This window comes from Sapajus apella, unplaced genomic scaffold, assembly GCF_009761245.1.
Source record: "Sapajus apella isolate SASKATOON/1434 unplaced genomic scaffold, GSC_monkey_1.0 scaffold3, whole genome shotgun sequence".
Taxonomy (NCBI): Eukaryota; Metazoa; Chordata; class Mammalia; order Primates; family Cebidae; genus Sapajus; species Sapajus apella.
The window spans coordinates 3,751,979-3,777,253 of NW_022436943.1; the positions used below are offsets into that span (position 1 = coordinate 3,751,979).

The following is a 25,275-nucleotide window of genomic DNA, read 5'->3' on the forward strand; positions in this document are numbered from 1 at the left end:
AGAGCGAAACTCTGTCTCAAAAAAAAAAAAAAAAAAAAAGATATCCACCCATGTATATCTTGAGTGAAACAAATCACACATGTAATAGTGCCTCGAAATGTAATATAATTAACTCTGCACATATTGGAAACCTGTGAGACTGTCATTTTGTCGACATGGCATGGCCACTGTAAGTCAGACAGACATGGATTTGGGTTTTGAATATACTACAAATTAGCTGTTGGCAAGAGTGGCAGGATGGCTTCCAGGGACCCCCACTTCCTGCTGTTTGCTCCCTGTATGACCCTCTCCTTCTGTGTGTATGTGGACTGGGCCTAGTGATTCTAATTAATAGACTATGGCAGAAGTGATGGTCTGTCATTTTGGAGATCTGGTTGTAAAAGACTACACCTTGCTTGCATTTTCTCTCTGTGACTCTGATGTGATGAGCTGCCATAAGGAGGGGCCCATGTGACAAGGGACAAGAAGGCCTCCAGCTAAGTGGTATAGAACTGAGCCCCCAGTCCAACAGCCCGTGAGGAAATGAATCCTGCTAATTCTCATGTGAGTGAGCTTGAAATTGGATCCTTCTGAGGCTGAGCCTTGACATGATTACGGTTTCAGCTGACATACCCTGATTGCAGCCTTTCAAGAGACCCTACCTATGCAGAGTACCCTGCTGGGCCATGGAGATTCCTGACTCACAGAAATCATGAGAAAATACATTTTTTTTTTTTTTTTGAGAGGGAGTCTCTCTGTGTCACCCAGGCTGGAGTGCAGTGGTGTGATCTTGGCTCACTGCAGCCTCCGCCTTCCAGGTTCAAGCAATTCTTCTACCTCAGCCTTCCAAGTAGCTGGGACTACAGGTACACACCACCACGCCCAGCTAATTTTTTGTATTTTAAGTAGAGACAGGGGTTTCACTGTGTTACCCAGGATAGTCTCAATCTCCTGACCTCGTGATCCACCTGCCTCGGCCTCCCAAATGCTGGGATTACAGGTGTGAGCCACCGTGCCTGGCTACATATTGCTGTTTTAAGCCACTAAGTTTTGGGGGAATTTTATTATGTAGCAATATATAATATAACTAGCATCTCAATCTACTCAATTTCTCTGAGTTCCAGTGTCTTCTTCTATACAATGGAATCCTAATACTTATGTTGTAGGTGTTGTAGTGAGAACTCAATGAAAAAATGTATTTAAGCCAGATGTAGTGCTTGGTAGGCACTTAGTAAATGATTGTTATTACTATTATATAAAAGGCAGCAAAGCCCAGGGACAGTCAAAAGCTGTAGACATTAGGTACATTGAGTTTAGGCCAGTGACTTCTGTGGCTGCTCCGTCATAGTATAACCACACTCGATTATTAATGCTTGTTTCATTGTGCCTTCTCCAGGTAACTCTGAACTGGAGGAGGATGGGGGTGCCTACATTCTGCCACCATGATGTCTCCTGTGCCTGGTAACACTCAGTGGGGGCTTGTTAAATGAATGAATACATATTTGAATTAATAAGAGGGTGAGGAAACTCCTTGTCCCTTTGGGATGTCTGGTACTTAAAGCAGCTGGCACATGTCCCAGGCGAGAGCACAGGGGAGTGGAAGGACCACTTTGGGCGAGAGTGTCAGGGTCAAGTCTGATGCTCATTACACTCTCTTGGGCAGATATTGTCTCAGTTTTCTCATGTGTGAAATGGGTGAAAGAGTTGTCCTAATTTCCTAACAGGATTGCTGTGAGCATTAAGTGAGATCACAGACACAAAAGTACTTTGTAAATTGCAAACACAAAAGAAATATTAGCCATTAAGAATGTTGGTGGAAACTGGTCCTAAGATGGTCATTCTTCTCAAGTGGCCTGTTAATCAGGCAGGTTTTGAATTTTATAAATTCTGATTTACAAAATGTGTCAAGATTATACACAAAATTCATGAACTAATTTCATAGAAAAAAATATTCTGACAAACTTTACTTATTATCTGAAACATATTCTCTTTTCAATGAGTACAATGCTTTGTGTTTCTTTTTATTCACCTTTGCAATTAGCATGTTTTGGATTTGCAAATGGTGAACATCATTTTACAGATGAGCAAATAGGGGCACTCCGGTTTTGCCTTTACAATGTGTTGTTGGTTCATTTAATTTTAGCTCTGAACATTTGTTTTGTGCCCATTGGCCAGTGGGTAAACATGCTGAGTGGCTAGAGGAAGCAAAGGCTCTGGAGAGGGGCCCTCACTATGTCTTCAGGCTAGATTTTTCCCAAGGAACAAGTTCCACCTTGGGTGAAACACACACCAGCAGGTGAAACTGACTGGACAACCATTGTGGCCTCAGAGAAACACAAATGCAGCAAAGAAGGCTGAGCCAGTTTTCTCTGAGCAGGAAATTTTGAGGCCTCTTTCCATCACACCCCAACCTCCCTTTCCAAACACATCTTTCTCTGCACAATAGATGCCTTTCTCTAGCATTTTCCAAATTGGGTTCAGTGAGAGGGTCACCAGTTTGCCATAAATGAAGGCACCCTGTGCCATGAACATAGTTTGGGAAACAAGGCATCCTTTATCTTCTTCTTGGAAAATCATAATGCCCCATTAGACAACGAACTTTAACATGACTGAAGTCAAAATAAACATCATCTACTTAGAGCAAATTGCTTCCTTTGTTATTTCTTATATCTCTTTCATAACAATGATAGCCTTCTTTTCTGACTTTTAATCTTTTATTACTTTTATGCTTCCCTGGTTACTCTAATGTCATGGAGAGTACAGAATAACTTTTTCATCTTTGTATTTCTCCTGGGCCCAGTACAGTGCTATGAATGGAATAGGTACTCAATAAATGTTTTTGGGATAAACTGGTTACACAATGAGTGTTGAACCATCAGAGTATGCCACAAAAGCAGAACTTAGAAGATGAGGGAACAAGGAGGCAAAACAAGTCAGCTTTTTTTTTTTTTTTTGACACAGTATTGCTTTGTCACCCAGGGTGGAGTGCAGTGGCGCGATCTCGGCTCACTGCAACCTCCGCCTCCCAGGTTCAAGTGATTCTCCTGCTTCAGCCTCCCGAGTAGCTGGGATTACAGGTGCACACCCCGCACCCAGCTAATTTTTGTGTTTTTAGAGACAGGGTTTCACCATGTCGGCCAGGCTGGTCTTGAACTGACCTCAGGTGATCCACCCGCCTCAGCCTCCCAAAGTGCTGGGATTACAGACGTGAGCCACTGTGCCCGGCCCCAAGTCAGCTTTTTTAATGGGTTGTAATCAAACAGTTACTGGTGAAAACCCTACTTTGCTCAGCTGCTTCAGGCAGATCTGACTCTCTTTCGTCATTGCTTTGAACCATTTATTCTAACTATTATTCAGTGTCATATAAACACGGTCTGTTTGTACTTCTCTGCTCAGGGACATTTCTTCATCCACAAACATCCTCTTCCATTTTTTTTTTTCCTGGAGACAGAGCTTGTTTACTGAGGAAAGCAATTTTGAAACTGCCCATCTTGATTTGGAGTTAATGGAACCAAATACACTGCCAATTTAAAATTACCAATAAGATGATCGTCTCAAGATAACATTGATAGCCTCTGGACAGATACCAACTTAGGCCATGCTTTAAACATCTGTGTCACCAGTCACCTCTCATGTGATGGATAGAAAGTAATTATTGGAAGATTTGAATATACTCTCAGATTCTTCATGACTCATCAGGCCTTCCTTTGCTTTAAGGACAAATTTCAGTGGAAGAAAGAACTTAGACTGGTTAGAGTCAGAAGAATGCATATTGCTATCACTTGCTAATTCTCCTGTATACATTTTATCAATAAAGATTTTCTGTCTTCTAGTGAGCCCAGCTACATGTTTCTGGGGGTCTGAGTGTGAGGAAAACAAGATAACTTTTCAGACAATAATTCTGATGCCCACACGACAATTGCTGAAGGAAAGGGAGGCAGGACTATGTGGATTTTTTTCATAGTTAGCAAGATGAAATGCCAGAGTGAGCTCAGGCTAAAGGTCTGCATTCTGTAGTTCGAGCCCCAGTGAAAGTGGAAATAGTGGGGGAATTTTCCCCACTGTTTCCTAGGACAGGAGCAGCTCCAGGCCACATCTGATCTGTTTCATCATTCATGACTGAGTAAGGAAAAGAAGTCTCCAGGAGGCGCGACATGGTCTTACACACATTTATCAAGGGCCATTCAAGGAACCCAGCTGAGGGAAGCAGAATTGGTCAAGAATACCTTCAGTAAAAGTGACACCTGTTAAATTTCTAGTTATTGACAGGGATTTGCAAGGCATGCCAAAGACAGAATAATTAGACTTTCTTTTCATTAATTCCAGTCTTTTTTGACTCCAGGGTGGAGGGGCAAGTGGAGCAGCAACATGGGCAGTGCTGGAGGCCAGGAGACTCAGAAATACTAAATGTTAGAGAAGAAGAGAGGGAAACTGTAGCTAAGGATAAAGGGAGGTTTCAGCGGGCCAAATAGATAAAGGGGGCAGTGAATCCCTTAGGAAGCAAGTGAAGTGCTGAATCATTTAATGCTGAAATTATAGTTGGAGTTACTGAAAGGAGTCTAGGAGACGCGGCAGAAAATCATTAGCAGAAACTAATTTTCTACTGCTTTCAACACGAAGGATTATGCTGAGCTACACAAATCAAAAAAGCCAGAAAACCTGAGGAGTCTTGACAGGAGGCTTCTGTTCTGGCAGGCAGAGGTGGGCAGCAACTGGGATGGGAGTTGGCCTGTGATGCCCTGGAGGAAATAGTATCACAGACCTTGGTGCAATTGAGAGAGGGGAGGATTCCTTTGGACAAATGGAAAGAGAAGGCCAACACAGATGGGGGTCTAGTAGCTGCTTGTGAAGAAAGTTAGCTGCTGATGAGCTCAGCTTTTGGCTGAGAGAGCTGTTTAGTTTGGTTCTCCTGCATCTTGTGGATAGGGAGAAGGCACACACTGTGCAGTCTAAGGGACAGGCTGACTGCCAGAGGGCACCGTGACTCCAGGAGGTGGACAGGATATGACAACACTGTCTCAACTGGGTTGGAGCCTGAGGCTGCCTTGCTCCCTCCAGTGTATGCAACCCCAGATTTCTGGATGTAGCTTTTCCATTGGGTGTCTAGGCAGTACACCCACCATAAAGAACTGTCTGATAAACCCTCTTTCTCTTCCAGGGGCTGGGGAGGTGGGGTGAGAGACTGTTTGGGATTCTGGCTGTGGTCCTAGACATGGTTATGATTGTGTTATAGTGAACTCCAAATATGTTAGCATGTTCAGTTCTCCTATTCTTTAATTCTCTATTTTAAAGTTTAGCTTCCTTGTAATTCCTTCTCCACCGGTTCTAATCAGTAGTTCATATCTGCTCCTCCTGACCCCCAATCCTGACTCATCCCAGTCACCTGATTACCCCTGGCTACATGTTTTGACATGCCTGTAACTGTCCTTCCCACCAAAACACCCACCCTGCCACTCTAACTTGGACGCCTGCTCTTTTTAAAATAGTCAATCGGGACTAGTCCGGCTTGTGTGGTCTAACGCTAGCCAATAGGGGATGACACAGCAGTAGGGAAGACCCCTGTCAGACATAAGTACCCCTTCCCACCTTGTCCAAGCTTGCATCATTGTTCCATCCATACGCCACACCCTTCCATAGAAGTAAACTGCCTTGCTGAGAGGACTTATTTTCAAGTGCTATTTCTTTGCAGCATCGCAATTTTACTTATAACAATTCGGACTAGGGCCAGTACTAAGGTAAAGCGAATGAGGTACTTACAGTGCAAAATGGAAGGAAGCATTACTCTCAGGGTCACCTTAGTACACCGTCGCCACCTCCTTCCATTCTGCACCCTAGGCATGTCACACCTTACCCTACTGCTGGCCCCGGTTGGGGTCAAGTATTCTTGCACTTAATTTCATAGTAACCAAGCCAACCTGGAGCCTCTGTTTCTTTCTGATGTCCAGAGAGCCTGTGGCCAAATCTGGAATGCATCAGGGCAGGAGAGGGGTGTTTCGTTCTCTGCAGCTCTCAGATTCCTAGGAAGCATGGATACCGTTAAAGGACTGCTGTGGGTGCTTGCAGCCTACATGACTGTTCCTTCTTTGGGCAGAGAGAGGTGAGAAATAGACAGCTTTCACCAGTGTAAAATAAAGGGAGTACCAAAAGGACACTGATCAACTTTTAAAAACTTATCTATTGTTTTCTGATTAGAAAAGCAAATAAATGTTTGCAATTGATAGAGTTAGAAAATAAAAATAACCTATAATTTCAACCTCCAAAGTTATGACCGTGCTGGCAGTTCATTTAGATGTTCATCTTTAATCACATGGTCCTGGTGATGACAGTAACAAAAATGAGGGTGATGCCCATACAATGAACACGTATTGAATGCTCATTTCTCCCTGTCAGCAACTGTGCTAATTGCTTTACCTGTACTGTTCAACATGACCTAATTTATTTATTAACAGTAACATGAGGCCAGCAATATTATTCCTATTTTGAAGATGAAGATCTGGGGTTTAGAGACATAAAGTAACTTGCCAAGGTGAAACAACTGGTATGGGGCACAGTTGAGATTCAATCCCAGGTCTACCTGACCCTGCAGCTGGAGAGCAAGAAGATGGATTAGAAAGGGTTTCCCTTTTATTCTGTCCTAGCTCCCCACTCGAATTCCTTCCCTGTCCTCACGAAGGAAGCACAGAGTGAAAGCAAAACAGCAGATCTCATTTTGAAGGTTTTTCCACCCTCCTAGAAGGAATGAAATAGGAGTCCTCCAAACAAGAGGTGGAATGTTGGTCCCTTCTGCCTATCCCTCTCTGATTTAGTTTTGTCTCCTCCAAATCTCATGTTGAAATGTGATCCCCAGTTTTGGAGGTGGGGTCTGGTAGGAGGTGATTGGATCATGGGGCAGATCCTTTGTGAATGGCTTAGTGCCATTCCCTTGGTGTTGAGTGAGTTCCCACTCTGAGTTCATGTGAGAGCTGGTGGTTTAAAAAGAGCCTGGATCCTCCACCTCCCTCTCTTGCTCCTACTCTTGCCATGTGACACCACCTGTTCCCCCTTTACCTTCCACTATGAATATAAGCTTCCTGAGGCTTCCCTAGAAGCAGATACTGACATCATGCTTCTCATACAGCCTGCAGAACCCATGAGCCAAAAGAAACTTCTCTTCCTTATAAATTATCCAGTCTCAGGTATCTCTTTACAGCAATGCAAAAATGAACTAACACATACTCCCACTTCTGCAAATGTTTATTGAGCTTACTCACATTATGTAATTCACAGCTTTGGAAGAAAACACTTTCCTTTTTGCGTTTGTACTGAGAGTTTCCAGATTGTCTTGAATCTTTCTGATTCTTGTGTGAAGTTTGGAGCAGTGGAAAAGGCAGGGATGCTTTGGAGAGGATGTGTCCCATTCAGATCCAATGCTTCTCCGTATTAGATGAAAATTGAATCCAAGATGATATTAATACCAGAATGATATTAATACCTGATTAGAAAACACAGAAGACTAGTGAACTTGAAGACATAGCAATAGAGAATATCCAAATGAAACACACAGAGAAAAAAAGAATAAAAAAAATGCAAAAAAATATTGCATCTGAGCTGTGGGACAGCTTTAGGTGGCTGAATGTGTGTGTAATTGCAGTTCCTGATGGGGGCATAGGGGAACAGAAAGATTATTTAAGAAATAATAACTGTAAAATTCCCAAATTTATTGAAAACTATAAACCCAAGGATCCAAGAATCTCAACAAACCTCAAGTACAAGAAGCATAAAGAAACGATGGCAAAGGAAATTATTATCAAACTGCTGAAAACTAGTGACAAAAAGAAAATTATAAAATCAGCCAGAGAAAAAGACATATTTTGTACAAAAATAAGAATGACAGCAGATTAGTTGTTAAAAGCAATGCATATAAATAGACAGTTGGGCAACATTTTAAAAATATCATGCAGAAAAATCCTAACCTTTCCACTTGGAATTCTATACCAATGAAAATTATTTTTAGATAATGATGGTAAAATAAAGATGTTTTCAGATATACAAAAGCTAAAAGAATTCATCACTATCGTTGATCTTCCACTCTGTGCAAAGCACTGTACTGGGGTCCCAAATAGATGTAAGTAATTTCTTGACCTCAAGAACCCTATTGTCTAAATAGGGAAGGTAAGAAAGATGTGACTGAAACCCTCATGTCAGGAGTGGCTACCAATGAAGGCCAGCAGCACAGCTGGGTGGGCTAACTACCATGTGTCCAGTAATCTTTTTTTAAAAGGACTAACCAAGGCAAGAATGAAAGATACTAACTGGGGGGTTAGTATCTGAGAGAAGTTTAAGGTTATTTTCTCCTCTTGGGAAGTTTGGACAAATTGGCCTCCTCTTTTTCTCTTTCTTTCTCCTCATCAATGTCTTAAGACCAGGATATATACCCAGGAAAAGAAGTTCTGACTTGCTTTGGTGAGATTTGAGAACACTAATTGAGCAAAGTCTATCGGGGGTTGAGACTCTTATTTCTGCTCAATGTTTTAAAAAATGGAATTATGTTCCAACAGCCAAACATTGGAAGATTTTACATAAAACTGAATTTTTGGCATGTCTTGAAATACCAGACCTAGTAACACCAAGCCTGCAACTCTTTTCCTGGAAATGGGCTGGAACTGTATGGTGGCTGCCACCTTTTGAGCAGCATGCAGGCCCAGATTTGCTGCAATGTAATTGATTCAGTTATATCATCCTCCTGGCACCCATGGGCATTTGAGTTGGTATCCTGTGCTATAAGGCCAGAGCATGTGGTGTGGCCCTGTTGAGATATTTTCTTGCCAGGGTTGACAGATTTAGCAAAGAAACATACAGGATGCCCAGTTACATTTGAATATCAGATAAACAATGAGTAATTTTTTAAGCATAAGTATATCCTAGGCAATATTTGAGATATACTAGCAAATTATTTATTATGTTAAATTCAAATTTAGTTGTGTGTCCTATAATTTATCCAGTGACCTTATTCCTTGGAGCCACAATAGGGTCAGACTGCTCCCTTGGGAGAAGGCCTGATGTCTCTTCTCTTACCCTTTGGAAATGCTATTCTGTACTTTGGCACCAAACTGAGGTTCCCCTGGGAAGACAGCCTAGGCTAGTTTGGTTCTTGATTTTGGAAGGAATTTGCTGTCTCCCTTTCTCTTTAGTTTATTTGCCTTGGTAACTGACTGGTAACTGGCTTGATCAGCTTTTCCTTGAACTGCAATGATAACGTGATATAGTCTCAAATATGAGCTTTGGGAAAAATAGTCAAGGACCTACCCTGGTTCAATGCTATTAAGATCCACCTAGTGTAGGAAAAGACTCCTCCCTATGACCTCATTTGTTCATCTAAGTTTTTCACTCAGTTCTGGACTCAAATTTTCAGCCAAAAGTAAAGTACTATTTAGCCTTATTTTGCTTTTTGTCATCTGGAGGCTTAGATTTCCCCTGGGGACCTTGAGTGGAGTGTTAAGAAAATTATGCAAAACTTGGAAATAAAGCAAAAGGATTATTGTATGACTTTTCAATGTCATCTAAGGCCATGTTACTGCAAGTGTGGCTTGCTGACTAATCACGTCACCTGGGAACTTGTTAAAACGCATATTCCCAGGCCCTGCCCAAGACCTGCTGAATTCGAATTTCTGGGGCAGGGCATAGGAGTCTGTATTTTCAGTTTGAGAAGCATTGATCTTGAGAAGCTTGCCTAAGGGTCTTCTCACTCTCCAGGGGGAATAAACCATAGTTTGTACATTGATTTGGGCTCAGTTGTTTATAATAGCAGAAAGATAGTGATTATTTTAATTTTCTGTCCTGTAGAGAAGACAACTGCAAATATTATGGCATTACTGCTTTCTTGGACATTAACTAATTTTGTGTCTGACTTCGCAGTTTTACTTTGGAATCCTTTTCTTCCCCTCTGACTACAGAAGTCTTATTTTCTCATCTTCTCTTTTGAACTGGCTTTGTCATCCTATTGCTTCTCTCATTAATAAGCTGAATAAAACTTTGACATGTGCTCACTTATCTATCTATATGAAAATTAGGTTTTTAATATTTTGAAAATTGTACTTTGACAGAAGGGTAACTGAGAGAAGACAGCATTCATCTCTTCTTTAGACTCCTGGCTAAATACTGTCATAATACTCTCTGCCTCAATCAGGGTCTATTTTGTTACAAACAACTGAAGCCAACTCAAATTAGCTCAAGGGTAAAGGGGTTTACTGGAAGCTTACAGGGAAGTCTGATAGGATTCATGTTCCAAATGTTTAGATGCTTCTGCGTGTCTTCAGACAGGAGCACTACTCTCTGGCTTCTCTTTGTAGACTGGTTTCCTTGCTTTCTTATTGGTATGAATGAGGCCTAAAATGGGTATGAATGAGAAGAGAGACTCTTATTTGTTTGATGAACCCAGAAATCACTAGCTTTGGGTCACACACCACCTAGCTGGGGGTGGGGAGGATCATGTGATCAACTGCCCAGAAGTTAAGGATTAAAGCAGATATTCTAAAGGACCAGTAGGCAAGGGAGGCAAATTTATCTCTGATACTCTGTCCTTTAATAGAACTGTATAAGAGATTAAGGACAGAAACATGATGAAAGTGGTGTTCCTCCCAGGGTTTCTTCCCTTAGTCATGAGAACGGGCTTTGGGCCAATTTGGCTTAACTTATCCTTGAAGCCTAACAAGCAGGAAAGCCTCCCAGCTTGTTGGAGTAGAGTGAAAGCTGAAGAAAAAGACTGATTTTTAATGAAAACTCTTTAAAATGAAGCCTAATAAAAGCCTCATTTGAGGGGCTAGGCAAATAATTGATCTCTGAGAAAATAATGTCCTATAGGATTGCATTTTCAGCCAAAACATTTGTGATCCTAATATATGTGTGTAGTCTAACACCACATGTAACAAATAAATCCCTAGATTTCATTGGCTTAGCACAATTGAAGTTCATTTTCTACTCACAGAAATATAAAGTGGTTTTCTTGGTCAGTGGATGTGATTCTTTTGTTTGCTTGAGTCTTTTGAAATTTCTGTCAATAATTCCTTGTTCATCTTTTGTTAAATTGATATCAATTGCATAGTTTTATATAAACGTTACCTTTAAAATTTTTTATTTTGTCATTATTTGTTGCAGGCATTTGGAAATATAATTTATTTTTCTATATTGCCTTTTATGTGTTTATCTAGTAAGCTTGCTAAGGCCACTTATTTATTTTAATAATTTATAGGTATGTCTTTTTGTATACAATGTGTGCATACAATCACATTCCTTACACCTTATACAAAAATTAACTTTTTTTTTTTTTTTTTGTGACAATGTCTTGCTCTGTCACCCTGGCTGGAGTGCAGTAGCACAATCTTGGCTCACTGCAACCTCTGCCTTCCTGGTTCAAGGGATTCTCCTGCCTCAGTCTCCTGAGTAGCTGGGACCACAGGCATATACCACCAAACCCAGCTAATTTTTGTATTTTTAGTAGAGTCCTCATGTTGGCCATGCTGGTCTTGAACTCCTGACCTCAAGTGTTCTGCACGCCTTCGCTTCCCAAAGTGCTGGGATTACAGGCATGAGCCAGCATGCCTGACCTTCTTATACATTCTTATTTCCCCTTTTCCTCCTTTTTAAAATTTACCTATGGCCTAACCAAATTTAAAAATTATTATTTTATTCTCCATTAGGTTGCTAGTCACAGCTGTTTTTTTTTTTACTGTTTATAAAATTATTAAATAGACTATGACATATAACCTTGAATTACTAGAGCACATTATAAATTAGTACTTCTACGACTTCTCAAATAATGCAAGACTGTTAGTGCTCCTCAATTATTTTATTGCTTTCTGAATTTGCTGTTTTTTCATGTATTTTTGTTGTACATATATTTAAAATCAAAGCATCTTTATCGTTATATTTTACAGTCAGTTTTTATTTGCTATATCCATAAAGTTATTCTTCCCATTTATCTTTATTCTTTCCTGTATTTCCATGTTCCATCTAGGATCATTTTTCTCTGCCTAACAATTTCAGTCTCTCTCTTTTTCTGCCTGAAAATATTTTATTTTGCTTTTATTTTATTCTGAAATAGAGTCTTACTCTGTTGCCTAGGCTGGAGTACACCGGTGTGATCTCAGCCCACTGTAACCTCCACCTCCTGAGTTCAAGTGATTCTTATACCTCAGGTTCCCCAATAGCAGGGATTGCAGGTGTGCGCCACCAGGCCCAGCTGATTTTTGTATTTTCAGTAAAGACAGCGTTTCACCATGTTGGCCAGGCTGGTCTCGAACTCCTGACCTCAAGTGATCCACCCACCTCAGGATTATAGGCATGAGCCACTGCATCCAGTCTATTTTGCTTTTATTTCTGAAGGACATTTTGACTAGATATTGGCACTTATTTTCATTTAACAACTTAAAGACGCTATTGCTTCCATAATTCCTATTAGTCAACTGCTAAGATTACCTTATTTTTGAAAGTAATACATCTTTTATCCTAAGTGGCTTTAAGATATCCTTTTTGCATTTGTTTTTCGTAGATTTTCTATGATGTGGTTAGGTATGGCTTTCTTTGTATTTATCCTACTTAAAATTTGTAGAATTTAAAAAATTTGTGGTTTGATGTCTTTGATTTATTTTAGGTAGTTCTCATCCACTATTGCTTCAAATATTGCTTTTACCCTATTCTCTCTAACTTCTCCTTCTGGGAGGTGAATTACAATATGTTAGATTTTCTACCACATTCCATGTTTCTTATCATTTGTTCAATATTTTTCCATTCTTTTCCCTTGCTCTTCTGCAATTATATATGCAGACTTATCATTTTCTGTTGACCTATCATTCATTTACTAATCCTGCATTTTGCTATATCTAGTCTCCAGTTAAATCCACTATTGGGATTTTATTTTTAGTAATTGCATTTTTTATTTCTGTAATTCTCATTTCATACTTTTATAGATACCAGTTGTCTAGTAAAATTTTCATATTGTCATCTATTTTCTTGAAGATATCAAAGATAGTGATTTAAAAGTCTGTATCTGATGATGAGTATCTGCAGCATTTGTGGGTCTGTTTATATTATCTAATTTTCTCCATGTTTTTTAGTCAAACAGTCCTTTCTCTTGGCATATCTGTTAATTTTCTCTTTATTACAGGCCAGAATATGAGATATTGTAAAGACTTTGGTGACTTTTTTTTTTTTTTTAACCAGAGAGGGTTAACTTTTCATGTAGCAGTTAGAGAAGACACAAATAACTTTGATCCAGCTGCAAATCATACTATTCCAACCTGGATTCCAGTCTTTTTAAAGGCTAATGTATTTCCAGTTTTTGTGTTCTAGATAGTAGCCCTTCAGGACTCTCACTGGAAGGTCTTCTGTGCTTGCTAGGACCCCTTCTTCTGGCAGGCCCTAACCTCTACTTTTGTGTCCTAGCCTGTGAGAATCTTAAGAATTCTGCTTAGCCTTTTACCTCTTAGCTGTTTTGTTTATGGTGCAACTTGAGAATCAGCAAATTTCTCAATGAGAAAAGTCACACAGACAGAATATGGGGCCCACTTGCCTGTAGTTTCTTTTTCTGTAGTATGTTAGGACTTCAGGTACTGACTTATTTGTCACCTAAAACTTCAGTTTTTGTTTCTGTAGTTCCATAAAACTGCGAAAAGCTCTGAGAAGTAACTTTTTGGTTGGCTTCTTGGCTCTACTTCATTTACAAATTGGCAGAGGAGATAGTCAGGCTTACAGGCCTTTCTCTGTTCCCTGGGGTCTTGGCCCAGCAACTTTTGGCTGCTTTAACTGATTACTGATATCTTTAAGCAGCTGTTTCTAATATTTTATTCAACATTTAGAATTGTTTTTAGTAGGAAGGGTGGTCTGATAAAAGGTACTTCATTATAGTTGGAAGTGGAAGTCCTCTCTAATTCATTTTTAGAAGATTAAAATTTTCTATTTACACAATTAAAGGTGCAAATAATTGATGAGGCAAAATTTTGATCTATGCCTCTAGGCATGCCAACTTCAAATGTGATAAAATAATATGTGCAGGAGGGTTTTCTTTTCTTTGTTTTATTGGGGGTGTATATTGCAGAGTTTCACGCTACTTAGAAAGTAGCTGAGATGACTTTTCAAGGGACTATTTCTTAATTTGCTTTGGGAAACACCAGTGCCCTGTACAGTTTTAACAAGTATTCTGCAGAAAAAGATTTTTATGGTTGACTTGCTTTGGGAAATAATAGTTATGCAGAATTCGTTACTTCACAATGTCTTCAAGCCTTAGGTATATTGTATGGCTTCTAAGTCTCTAAGAAGGAGTTATGGTATGCAGAATTTCCTAAATTTATTTGATCAAATAACCCTTTGAGGAGTGACTCATGGGGAAACTATTATGTTACATACTCAAGTTTAGAAAACACAGTTTTATGAGGAAGAAAGACTAAGTTGAAAGTTAGATGATCTCTGACAATGGCTCTGATATTTATTAGCTGTGTAGTATGTCACATGACATTGCATTTCTGAAACAAAATAAAACAGAACTACTTAAAATGATAAGTATTATAATTGAATTAACATATAAATTACTTTTACAATTTATTAGTTACCATTAAACAGAATTAGTCAACTGGAAGATAAGAGAAGAAATTATTCAGAATGTAGAAACAGAAAAAGAGATGGAAAAGATAAAAGAGAGGTTAAGAGGTATGGTAGATAGAGTTAAAATGACTAGAAATAAATCAGTAGTTATACTCAAATATATCAGTGGTTATAATCCATGAGAATGAACTAAACAGTCCAGTGAAAAGGCAAATATGACCATATCAAATAGGATACAAAATATATTTTATTCATTTACTGCTTAGGCAAAAGGAACAATGAGCAAATGCTAACTAAAAGAAAACTGGTTTCGCTTTATTAATATCAAAGTAAACCATATGCAAAAAATATTTCTAGTGGAGGAATATATTCATTTTGAGATGGTTACTTTCAATAGAAAGATATAATAATAAAGTTTATATGAACCTTAAAAATGCTGCCCCAAAATCGAAAAAGTAAAAATTTATAGAACTTCAATGAAAAATAGGCCAATCCACAATCACAGTGAGAGTTTTTTTAGATTTTTAAATTTTTTTGTATAGATGGGGTTTTGTTAAGTGTCCCAAGTTGGTCTCAAACTCTTGGCCTCAAGCTGTCTTCTGCCTCAGCCTCCCAAAGTTCTGGGATTACAGGTGTGAGCCACGGTGTCCAGCTGAGATTTTACTGTATCTCCTTCAGTAATAAGACAAGCAGACTAACAAAATAACCACTAAGGATAGATAAAATGTGTATAATACAATTAACAAGTTTCATATAATTATAAATAGATCAGTTCCATAAATGGAATACTGCAATCAGTTTTAAGAAACCATGCTTCAGAGGCACACAAGAAACATTCATGAAAATCAACCTCATATGAGTCTATAAAGCAAGGCTCAACAAATTTAGAATATTTTAATCATATAGGTTGTATTCTTTAATTATAGCTTAATTAAGCTAAAAATAAAAAAGAAAAATATGGCAACATTTTTATTTAAAACTAGAAAACATAATTCTAAACATCCCAAGGCCAAAGGAGAAATAATGAGGAGAATTACAGCCTATTTAGAATGAAATAGAATTGAAAATATTACTTATCAAAAGTTTTAGGTTTTCATTGAAGCTGTATTTGGGGAACAACTTATAGTCTCAGGAACAGTCAGACAAGAATTATGGCAGAAAATTAATAAACAAGGTCTTCTTCTTAAGAAGTTAAAAAAAGAATAGCAAAATAAACCCAAAGAAAGTAGAAGGAAGGAAATAACAAAGCAGCAGAAAATGAATATGTAATAAAGATCAGCAAAGCCAAAGTGTTTTTAAAAGACTAATAAAATTGACACACTGAAAACTTAATGACAGAGAGAGGAGGTACAAGTTAATATTATAAATGTAAAAATATGATTACAGATGCAGTTATTATGATAGAAATAATTTAAAAACTTAGATGAAACTGACAGTTTCTAGGAAAATATAACTCAACAAACTGATTCAAGAAAAAACAGAAATGATGAATAATTTTATAATCAATAAAGATACTCAATGAGTAATATGGAGTATTCCCACCAAAAATAATTAGGGCCAGACAATTTTACTGTTAATTGCTGTTAAACATTCAGTGAACAAATAATCTCAATTTTATAAAACTTTTTCTAGAATATATGAGTCTAGGATACTTTTAATACCAAAACTTGACAAAGACAATACAAAAAATACAAATGACAGTTCAATGGCATTTATGAACATAGAGCCAATTATTCTACACAAAATATCAGCAAACTGAATTGAGCAATGTATGAAAAGAATAATACCCATGGATAACTTGGATTTATCCCAAAGATGTAAGATTAGTTTAACATTAGAAAGTCAATTAATAAATTAAAGGGGAAAACTACAAAGTCATCTCAGTAGTAACAGAAGAAAGTATTGCTAAAATTCACTGTGTATTAACAATATAAACACTGAGCAACTAGATATAGGAAGAAACTTTATTAACCTAAAAAATCAAGCTAAAGTACCCCAACAGCAAACATCATAAGAAATGGAGAACTATTGGCTGAGTATGGAGGCTCAAGCCCATAATCCCAGCACTTTGGAAGGCCAAGGTGGATGCATCACCTGAGATTAAGAGTTTGAGACCAGCCTGGTCAACATGGTGAAACCCCATCTCTACTAAAAATATAAAATATTAGCTGGGCATGGTGGCACATGCCTGTAATCCCAGCTACTCAGGAGGCCGAGACCAAAAATCACTGAAACTGGGCTGGGGACATTGCAGTTTGCTGAGATTGTGCTACTACACCCTAGTCTGGGTGACAAAGTGAGACACTGTCTTAAAAAAAAAAAAAAAAAAGGAGAGCTATTGAAAATACTTTCTTTAATATAAGAATAAGACTGAAGTGTTTATAATCTCTACATTTGTTTCATGTTGTAGTAGTGATCCTGACCTGTTCAGTTAAGGAAGAAATAAGATTGAAAAGGAAGGATCCTAAGAGTCATTAGTAACAGAATATAAAATTGTCTACATAGGAAATCTAAAAGAATCTAGAAACAAATTGTTAAGATTAATAAGAAAGTTTAGCAAAATGGCTGGATAAACAACTAATAAAAACAAGAATAACAGCAAAACAATACATTTTAATATACCAGCAATCATTTTTTAAATGAAGTAAAATATCAAAATAGCATTCAAAAATAAGAGATACCTAATAAGACATTTAAAAAATACAAAAATTTGATGGAAAATATAACAAAAATACATTGAAAGAATTAAAAGACTTAAAAATGAACATGGATATGAACACACACACATACACTAGTTTGGGTATGGGTGTCATACCGGCAATGATGGGTGATGAAATCCCTAACCATTGTCACTGCATACATTAAAGGGTTGCTATTAGGTTCAAGTTGAGATTCAAGCCCATGCTGAGGTCTGAAGGGAGTGGGTGGATGAATGGCAGATAGCTAAAAGAACACTCGGGGGAGCATATGTAGCTGAAATACAGCTTTATTCAGCAGCTCTCTTATCAGCAACTCTCTTACACTGTCTGCTCTGTCTTGGCTGCTTGAGCTGGCCACTCCCATGCACAGCTGTGCGGCCAGCTCTCCCTCGCCTTCAGGGTCAGCAGCTTAACTCTTTCTCTTTCTGGGCATGGGTACATCTGTACAGTGTCAGCAGGGCAATTACATATTTTACGGACAATAATGGTTTAGAGGCAAATGATAAGCCTCCCCATGTTATGGCTACATGGCTGTGATAACAAGTGGAGTTACAGCCTGCGCTCTAAACTCGCAGAGTCACTCTGGATGTTTACCTGGGCCTATCCTTGACCAAAGCACAGCTATGTTTTTTTTATAGCTGCAAATGACCCTGAAGACTGGTCGGAAAGACCACTGGGTTCCTGACTTTCTGCTAAGGAGAGACTTGCACAACAGTAAGATTCGGTGGCTTTTGAGGGGATAACTGAAGAAGTTAAGCACTTAATATATATTCAAATTCCACAGCTTTACAGAACATTAGGTAGCATCCAGGCTTTATAACTGGCTGTAGTAAAGTGGATCTCTTGAAGCTTGGTCTTGGACAAACAGGAAATGGTTTTTCAAGAGACACTTTATGATGAAAGGAGACGTCTTAGCTTTATGGCTTGCTGGAACAAGGCTGAATTACATGTGGCGAGGCTTTAGTCTTTATCTTTGATTACTGTCAGATGAGGCTTCATCAAGCTCTAGGTGCTTTGCTTTAGGGCATCCCATGGAAAGAAATCATGCTGCTGGAATAAAAAGGAGGCTTGCACAAGCAGCTATTTAGTGAGATGCAGCCATTATCAGGGTAAACACAAGCCTGGTTAGGTAGGCGTGAAAGTCCTCTTGTGCCCTTGTGTCCTCTTCCTATGAGGAAGTTATCACCGTGTTATTATTACCCATTGAAAATCATCAGGAAAAAACCCAGGAGCCCAAAGCCCATTCAGACTAATCATCTCAGCGTATTTAATCACACAACTGTCAGCTTTTGTGTAATCACAGCCAGCACAGGCGGTAAATGCATTTCAGAAATGTTACTGTCAGGTCCTGCCTTTTCCCAGCCTCTGTGGCTCACTTCCTCCCACCGCTGAGATGATTTGACCCCCACCAGCAGGGTCAGCCTCACAATAGTTTCTAGGAAAATAATTGCAAATATGCCTGTGACACTTCCTGCTTTCCTACACAAGGTAGGCATCATTAATGGATCACCATTTTCATTTCTGGCGCCCAGATAAATGCAACCTTAGAATCCCCCTCAACTCAGTGCTCCATGCAGCTGTATCCAACAGCCTAGGATTAGCATGCAGGAGGGAACCTATTTGCCTTTTTTTCTCTTGGATGAGTTAGATGTAGGAAGACCATAAAGAGAGCCAGCCTAGGACTATAGCTCCCACACAAAGTCACCCATGCTTCCCAAAAGGTATGGTGTTTACATTCTGATGAAACATATTCTAATGGAAAAGACAGATTATAAACAAACAAACAAACAAATCAGGTAGTTATAAATGCTAAGAAGAAAATTAAATCACGGCAAGGTATGCACACATGGCAAAACTAAATTTATGGTTTGAATATCTGCATTTTACTATATTCCAATTATATATCAATAAAATTGATGGGGGATAAATTTAAAAATAAAAATAAAAATGATGGTGGATGCTGCAAGAGAAGCATTTTAGACAGAACAGCCAAGGAATTCCTTTCTCAAGTAGCAGCAATGCAAGAGCAGAGCCTGTAGGAAGTGTAGGGGTGGAACAGGCAACTATCTGGGAAAAAGCATCCCAGATTGCTGAAGAATGATAGGAAATCATTTGTTTAATACCCCTCCCAATTTTCAGATGAGCTTTAACAAGGCTATGTAACTTGTCTAAGTTATTGTATGAGTTAAGGTAATACTAGCTACAGTAACAGTAACCCCCTAAATGTCAGTTTCAACACAATAGAAATGCATTTATTGCTCACCTGAAATCCAGAGCAGGTGTTTCTGAGTGGCCAGGGCTTTCCTCCAGGTAGTGATTATTCTGAGGCCAAGCCCCATCTATCTTAGGTTTTACCTCACCAAGGTTAACCCAATGGTGCAGCAGAATGGAGAATTGAGTGGAGGACCAGTCCTGATTGCGTCCACTTACCATGCATTGGCTAAAATGCAGTCACATTTAGTTAGTGGCCACAACTAATAGCAAGGGATGTGTGCTCAGGAAGAAGAGGAATCGTGTGAAATCTGCCAGCAGGCTCCTCCATAGTAGCTGGACCGGGATTCACACCCAAGTCTGTCTGCCTCTGGAGTCAACTCTATCACTGCCCTCTTCTGTCTCTCTGAGGGGAGCTTCTTTTGCACTCATCTGATGCCTGCCTCCTGCCCCAGCAGCTTAGCCTGGTCTCTGTGTCTGCTGACAGATTTTGCTTAGCCCTGCTGCCTGCCTGTGTGTTTCTGAATATTGTCTGTTCCTAGACTCCCTTTCCCTGTATTTTATTCATGCATCAGCATGCTGGCTTCCCTGTTGTCTGGGCTTAGTCTTTCGCATGCAGAGAGTCTGCCTGCTGCAATGAACTTGCAGCCAGAGCTCATCCCTCTGTCCCAGCATCAGCTCCACTTCCTTGGGCAGGCTTCTCCCAACCTTGACTGGCTTTGTAGCAACTAAGGGGGATTTACTCTCATTGCTAAATGCAGGCACTATATTTGGAAAATCAACGGTTTTAGTTGTCTAATTGGACCGTTGTGGTTAAAGGAAAGGTAGTTTAGGTACTTTTTGTAGGATAAAGGCAGACATCCATAACTTTTAAATTAGTTGAAAATCATCAGCACCCCTGTATGTGGAGACTCAGATCTGGAGTGTATGAGTGAATGGAGTCTGAGAATACAACCATTGCACATATCTAGGATCACAAATGGCCTGGGGTATGGAAAGGATGGTTTGGGGTACCCCATGCCATGCTCAGAGAGTAGCTAAGGTCCAAGTCCTGCTGATGGCAGGCTATAGGGCTCATCTTTGCACATAAAAGAGAAAATACAGTCATACCTAACACATTTACATAGGGCATAAACGTTTCAGTGAATTTTTCACTAAATTCACATTTTATACCATTTTGTAGTATGGTTTTATCCTCATAACTTAGTACAGTAAATATTTTTCTTTCTTCTTTCTTTCCTACTCTCTCTCTCTCTCTTTCTTTCAGAAGGAGTTTCACTCTTGTTGTCCAGGCTGGAGTGCAATGGCATGATCCCAACTCACCTCAACCTCCACCTACTGGGTTCAAGTGATTCTCCTGCCTCAGCCTCCTGAGTAGCTGGGATCACAGGCATGCACCACCTCACTTGGCTAATTTTTGTATTTTTACTAGGGACAGAGTTTTTCCATGTTGGCCAGGCTGGTCTTGAACTCCTCACCTCAGATCATCTGCCTGCCTTGGCCTCCCAAAGTCCTGGGATTACAGGCGTGATCCACTGCACCCAGCCAATAGTAGTTTCTTAATACATATTTGTAAAATGAAGAATGACTGATGGAGGCATGTATGAATGAAAAGGTAGGATAGAACATAAACTTCCTCAATTCTTAACACGTGCGAGTAAATGTATCGATAAGCAACAAATATAAAAGATTGAGGATTTGTGAAGTTAATTTGTTATCACAATTTAATAAACCTTTTCATGGAGTTAATCTGATGCATGCATTGATATGCCTATGAGAATATAAAATTAATATAGTATATGTGTTAAGCAATTCACCTACATGACATTTCTGGAGGTAGGGCAGGGGAAGACCCACTACACTCCATGAGGGCTTCTTTGCCTTATAAGGCCTGGGGAGTCTGACTCTTCATGCTCTGGTGTCTGTGAAAATACTCACAATTAATACAAATGATCTCATAAAGATAAATTTATGCTAACAATTTCTTTCGTCCTCCAAGTCACATTTGGTTTTACTTTAAAATAGCAAACATGGGGTATGGGATTACACCTGTAATCCCAGCACTTTGGGAGGCTGAGGTAGGAGGATCGCTTGAGGCTAGGAGTTCAAGACTGACAGCCTGAGCAACATAGCAAGTCTTCACTCTACAAAAAAAATTAAAAAAATAGCCAAGCATGAGTGGGCACACCTGTAGTCCCAGCCACTTATGAGGCTGAGGTGGGAGGATCACTTGAGCCCAGGAAGTTGAGGTTGCAGTGAGCTTTGATCACACCACTGCACTCAAGTGTGGGTGGCAGAGCAAGACTCTGTCTCCAGAAAAACAAAACAAACAAAAAATAAAGTACCAAACATAAGTTGAGTGAGCCTGTAAATGTGTAAATATTAAGCAGGTTAATATTTATACTTCGTTAGATTTAAAAAGGAGCTCAAAAGCAACCAGCACTACACTTAAACTCCAAATGTAGAAAGAGCTAGGAAATAGAAGTAGGGAAGAATTTAACAACAAAACAAAACACCACCTCTGCCCTCTTGCCTTGTATAAGCTAAATGACATCAAAGTGGCAGAGACAAGGCTGCCGAAGTTAAAGCAAGCATTATAGTTATTTTTAAGGTCATGGAATAAATTCGAAGAGCAATATGTTAGCCAAATAAGAGATTCCATGGAATAATTGTGTTTGTTTTTTTGCAGGGGATTCTGGGTCTTTTAGAGATACCCCAGAAAGGAATAGATCCAAGAAAGGAAAAGAGAAGAAGGGAAAAGAAAATGAAGGCAAGGAAAATGCAAGAAAAGAAAGAGAAAGAAAGGCAGGGAAAAATAAAAACACAAGAAAATCCAAGAGAAAACAGAAGCCTTGGCTCTACGCCTGGCTCACATGTGGATACACAGACAGACACACACGTACATACACACACACTCACATACTCACACTCTCCACACACACTCCTGTGTCTGAGGCACTAGATCAATTTCTGCCCTCATTCTCCCTCCCTGACATTTTTCTTTTCTCTGGCTGATCCCTGGAATGATTTTAGCTTTATTACACTGGAAAGACTCCAAAGAAAGAGGCCAAGGTGACGAAAACAAAGCTCTCCTCCATGGCAATACTCAGGTGACCCTGTGCGTTTTATCTCCTCAAGGTGTTCTGTCATAGGTCATTACTCAACCTGAGGCTGTGTCAATATTAGTGAGGCCTATTGTCCCCGCATGACAGATGAAGAAACAAGGCCCTCCATACCTCCGTGGATGGGAATTTAGTCTGAGCATTCTTTGTGTCCATCCTGTCCTCCTTATCACGCTGCTTCTTGTCTTAGGTCAGGCTCCGATGGCCTCTTCCATGGGCTACAGCCGTGCCTTGAACCAATGGACTGAATAGCCATTAGCTGGCTGGTTATGAGCTGTGGGTATTTTCCCCTGCTCCTTGCCCCAGTTCCCAAAGCTTTCAAGTGTATCTGAAAGGGTGTTTGCAGAGGTTAAAGAAGACAGCCTGTGTGACCCTGCCTAGCCCCATGAGGATGTCAGAGAGAGAGACCATTTTGCTCTCCTTTTCCGTCTCATCTACCTTTCACACTGATGCCACAGCAATCTTTTTGAAATGCAAACCCAGTCAAGTTATTTTCCTTTTGGTACCCATCCCCCTTATTAAAGGCCAGACTTCTTATCATGATTTATAAGCTCTTCATCACCTCAGTCCCCCTAGTTTTCTGGCCTAATCTGCCACGTCAAATGCTTCCAACCACACAAAATAACAAAAATCTCCTCAAATGCATCATTTCCCATTAACCCAAGACTTTTCATGAATTATTACTCACATCGGGAATTTTCTGCCCTCCATTGTCTATTTGGTGAACATCTAGTCATTCTTAAAGACTGTTCAGATAAGCCACGTTTTGCAGAGCCCCTCAAACCCTCATGCTCACAGGCTGTGTCCTTAGTGGACCTGTCTCACGGGTGTGCACATGCCTCCAGTTTAGCAACCACCACTCTGCATTGCATTGCTAGTTTTTGTATCTCTCTCCCAGGCTGGGAGTTGTCTAAGAGTGACTGCCTGATGATACTCTTCTCAGTATCCCCAGCACACAGTTGGTGCCAACTGATGTTTATTGATTGACAAATTTGAGCTGCTTAGGATCATACAGATGACCAATGCGTAGTGAAGACAGCATTGTTTCCTTTCTGTTATGAGAAGAATTGTGTCACTCAAAAAAGACATGCTGAATCCCTAACTCCAATATCTCAGAAATTCACCTTGTTTGAAAATAGGGTTTTTGTAGATGTAATTAGTTAAGATGAGGCCATACTGGATTAGAGTGGGCCCTCAATCCAGTATTACTGGTGTCCTTATGGGAAGAGGAGAAGGGACACAGACTCACGCAGAAAGGACCATGTAATAATGGAGGCAGAGATTGGAGACAAAGAATTGCATCTATAAGACAATGCCAGGGATTGTTAGGAACCACCAGAACGTGGAAGAGGCAAGGAAGCATTCTTCCTTAGAGCCCTTGGAGAGAACATTGCTCTGCCAACACCTTGATTTCAGACTCCTAACCTCCAGAGCTATGAGGCAACAAATGAGCCAGTTAGTTTGTTGTACTTTGTAATGGCACCCTACAAAAGGAATACATGTTCCAGCAGTCCATATGCTCAATCCTTGTCCTTCACATTTAAATATGATACTGCTGATTGTCTTCCTTTCTTTGCGCAGGAGTCATAGAAAGGCCATTACAAGGCTGGGGGTGGTGGCTCACGCCTGTAATCCCAACACTTTGGGAGGCCAGGGTGGGCAGATCATGAGGTCAGGAGTTTGTGAGCAGCCTTACCAACGTGGTGAAACCCCTTCTCTACTAAAAATATAAGAAATAGCCGGGCGTGGTGGCCTGCACCTGTAATCTCAGCTACTCGGGAGGCTGAGGCAGGAGAATCACTTGAACTTGGGAGGCGGAGCTTACAGTGAGCAGAGATGGAATCTCTACACTCCAGCCTGGGTGACAGAGCGAGACTCTGTCTCAAAAACAGAAAAAAGAAAAGAAAGGCCATTACATAGGAGCAGAATGACCACAAACCTCATGAAGCAAAACCTTCAAGACCTCTCACTTAGGAGGCCCATTCCAAGGACACAGGCGGGTTTCCAGCTTTATGTCCACAAGATGATACAATTTTGCAAAATTTGCAAAGTGGTATTTTAACCGTGATCAATTAAGAACACTGTCTTTCTCTTTGGTCAAGTGACTATCATGACCATGAACTTTCTGGGATCCTGATACGGGAATGTGAAGCTGGAGAGACATTTAGTTTACTTAGTGGGATATATTTACACGGTTTGCAGTTACCTGCATGTATAGTTCAGTTACTGCTAGCTCTCCTGGTGCAGATGACTTTCTGAAATCCTTCTCCCACTCTCTGTGCTGACTTACTGGGTGAAGTGACACAGCAGTGCAGGGCTGGAGACCATACCATCGTATGACCATAGTGTGCTTGTGTCCTTCATGCCCAGCCCCAAAATAGTAGGGGAGAAACAAGGTTTGAAGTGTATTTGCTCTAGCCTGTGAAAATTTCTTTTAATCACCAGATGTGTCAAATTATGATTAGAAAATTAGGTACTCATCAACTCTTAGTCAAAATGAAGTTCTTTTCTGTTAGAAGTGTACTTTAGGCCAGGCACTGTGGCTCATATCTATAATCCCAGCACTTTGAGAGGCTGAGGTGGGAGGGTTGCTTGAGGCCAGGGGTTTTAGACCAGCTTGGGCAACATAGCAAGACCCTATTTAAAAATATACATATATATATATATATATATATATATTTTTTTTTTTT

General features: G+C 39.8%; 1 long non-coding RNA gene across 1 annotated transcript; it reads right to left on the reverse strand.

Annotated features, from left to right (window-relative positions):
• Positions 1-5,247: 5,247 nt before the first annotated feature.
• On the reverse strand, positions 5,248-24,446 carry LOC116530453. The gene is made up of 3 exons (XR_004260010.1): positions 24,435-24,446; positions 9,308-9,313; positions 5,248-5,331 (listed from the first exon to the last, which is right to left on the reverse strand). It is a non-coding gene; the product is annotated as an uncharacterized LOC116530453 (long non-coding RNA).
• Between the last annotated feature and the right edge of the window lie 829 nt (positions 24,447-25,275).